The sequence below is a fragment of the Triticum urartu genome, chromosome 4 (assembly GCF_003073215.2).
Source record: "Triticum urartu cultivar G1812 chromosome 4, Tu2.1, whole genome shotgun sequence".
NCBI lineage: Eukaryota > Viridiplantae > Streptophyta > Magnoliopsida > Poales > Poaceae > Triticum > Triticum urartu.
In genome coordinates this window covers 431,034,598-431,037,447 of record NC_053025.1, presented here as the reverse complement: position 1 = coordinate 431,037,447, position 2,850 = coordinate 431,034,598, and positions in this window count along the sequence as shown.

The following is a 2,850-nucleotide window of genomic DNA, read 5'->3' as shown; positions in this document are numbered from 1 at the left end:
TATCCATCTAAGTTTGTTTTATTAGCACACATTGCTTTTGTCAAAAAACAGTTTATCTTTGCCTTGGTCTGTAATATTGTTTATGTAGGACAATTGTTCATTGCAAGAGCGATGGTCGTGTCATGGATGTACAGCTCGCGCCACGATTGTCATGTGCTAGCATCTGACCATGCCATGATGCTCGATGAATATATGTGCAAATCGCCGTTTTTATGGCCCAATTTACATCAACATAACGTGGTTGACTCGCTCGTCTGCGCGGCTTACCGCGCCTGTGATTGACTCGCCCGTCCGCGCTGGCTTACAACGCCGCGACCGGCTCATCTGTCTGCTCCCGCGACCGACTTGGCCGTGGTTGATTTCAGCTTCACCGTGGTGATCATCAACTCCGCGGTGGATAATTTCCGGTTTAACATATTAGGTGACATCCATCCAGTATGTTTTTATATTTCATACTGCTTTCTTTAAAAAATCAATTACTATGGCTTGCAAATTCTCTAATGCAGGATAGATTGTCTACTGCAAAGGGGACTATTGTATCACTAATCTGTTGAATGACTCATGCCAGCTTATATCACGGTCAAGTATGGAGAGTCTCAAGCCCACTCCTCGAGTAGTCTTAAGACTCGGGGGCTACAATGGCATGACTAGGCCAATTCATGATCCCGGGTCACTAGAGGGAAAATAACCCGGTCCTGGAGGCTACTGCTATATTGGTGAAAATTCAAAGGGTATCAAGACAATTTCCGGCTTAAACAGTGCCGAGTAATCTGAAGGTTCCGGCTCAAAGAAAGAGTTCCGCTTTATAAGGAAAGATTCCGGTTCAAAATCCGGCTCAAGTAAAATCTGTCTCCCACAAAGCTTTGAAGCTCTCAATATCCGGTTTAAAATTCCTGCTCAAGAAGAATTTATCTCTCACAAGTTCGAATTCTCAGAAAAATTATAGGGACCAAAGAGAGTTGGATGCACAATACAGCTCAAACATAAGTCCCCGACGAGCACAACTCATAAATATGTCACTTGGGGGCTTCCTATTCAAACATAAGTGTATTCACCAAAGAGAACATATCATTACTACCCTCTTGACCAGGTTATCTTGTTCAAACATAGGTGTATTCACCAAAGAGGACATAACCTTTCCGGGTCATTCTACTTGTATACCAGCTGCTTCTTCATTAGGTAATCCTGATTGACCCGCTGAACTCTTAACAATCAATCTTTTACGGTGTATTCACCAAAGATCCTGAGCTTGTTAAGGTTAAAACGCTGGTTTGTCATGTGAGAGCACGGCTTACAGATAGTCAGGATAGTTCCAGGCTCATAAGCCGCCTTCCTTGAAACTTGGATAAATCGGCCTGTATGCACGATGCTACTCCGACCCCGCGCACTCCTGATAAGTCTATCTTTAAATAAGACCTAAACTTATCTGGGTTTTAATGTCGACTGGGTCATGTGAGAACCGGCTCACGGAAAGCGCGTACCTTCCAGTGGCCATTAGGCTAGTTTCATTTAATCTCCGCGTACTGCTTTTGCAATTCAGGCGCTGACTTCGAATTATGGGGCTGCTGTACCCACTAGCAAACCACAAGAATTATTATGGTCTAAACTAAGAGTTGGCTGCTATAAACTAAACATGGATGCTTCCCTTCATGAGAATGGAACGGGGGTTGTCGGTGCTGTACTTCGCAACCACCGAGGGGAAGCTGTGGCTGGTACTGTGAGCTACCTAAGAACTGTTCTTGATGCTGCCTCGGCGGAGGCCATTGCAATGTTGAAAGGGATTGGGATGGTCGAGAGTTTAGGGTGCACGCAAGTCACTATCGAATCTGATTCTTTGGAATTGATCAACGCACGTAATGGTGAAGCTGACATCTCCAGCCCCCTATACTGCAACGTTAGCGGAGTGTTTTGCAAAGGTATCATTGATTGAAGCAATTTCATTTACACACTGCCCACGAGAAGCGAATAATGTTGCCCATCAATTGGCAAAAAATTCTTATGATCTTAAGTTAGATTTAATTTGGGATGGTGATCCACCCTCATTCTTGTTGCCCTTTGTACTACATCATGTAACTCTTGCTATGAGCAATAAACTTTGAGGGCTAAAAAAAAACTAGTCTGCCGCACTTCTTACCGTGGCCTGGGATCACCCCTGCGATGAGGTGCTGTAGCTGACACAGAGAAGTTGGGTAGGGTGCCATGCCGGCAGGGTTGACAACGCAGTAGTACAAACTAGAATAGGTGCCACGCAGGCAGGGGTTGACGGGAATACACATCACAGGTCGGATGCAACGCAGATCAAATGCACTGAAGTAAATAATGCATCAAGCAATCATAGCTCGGCATGCAGTTCAAATGCTGAATGGAACCATAAATCACGCACACCCAAGTCACACTTCCGGTACAAGTGCTCCATCCAAGCGGAGATCATCATCATAAAAACATAAGTAACCGATAGTCTTTCCTCAGCATCACCATCACTCACCAACCGATCTGATGCACCGAGAAACGCGTTAAGCTACTTTGCACCAAGATGACACCGGGATGGGGTGGACCGTTCCATTACTTGAATTCAGCTCTACACCTGGCCTGACCTGCCATAGGGATCAAAGGAGGTTTTGACACAAGAACGTCCTTAGTACTCGCACGTCGTTTCTGCTCCGGTGCTCCCCCCTGGGCTGAACGCGAGGGGGAGAAACACAAAGACGGCTGAGATCTGTCAAAAACGATTCGTGAAGAGGGGCACAATTGTCTTTTTATGCCCGCGGAGAGCGCGGGTACAGCCCTGTACAAGCCCGCATCGGCCCAATTACTTTTGTACACTAAGGGTATACATGTATTGTACGTGGG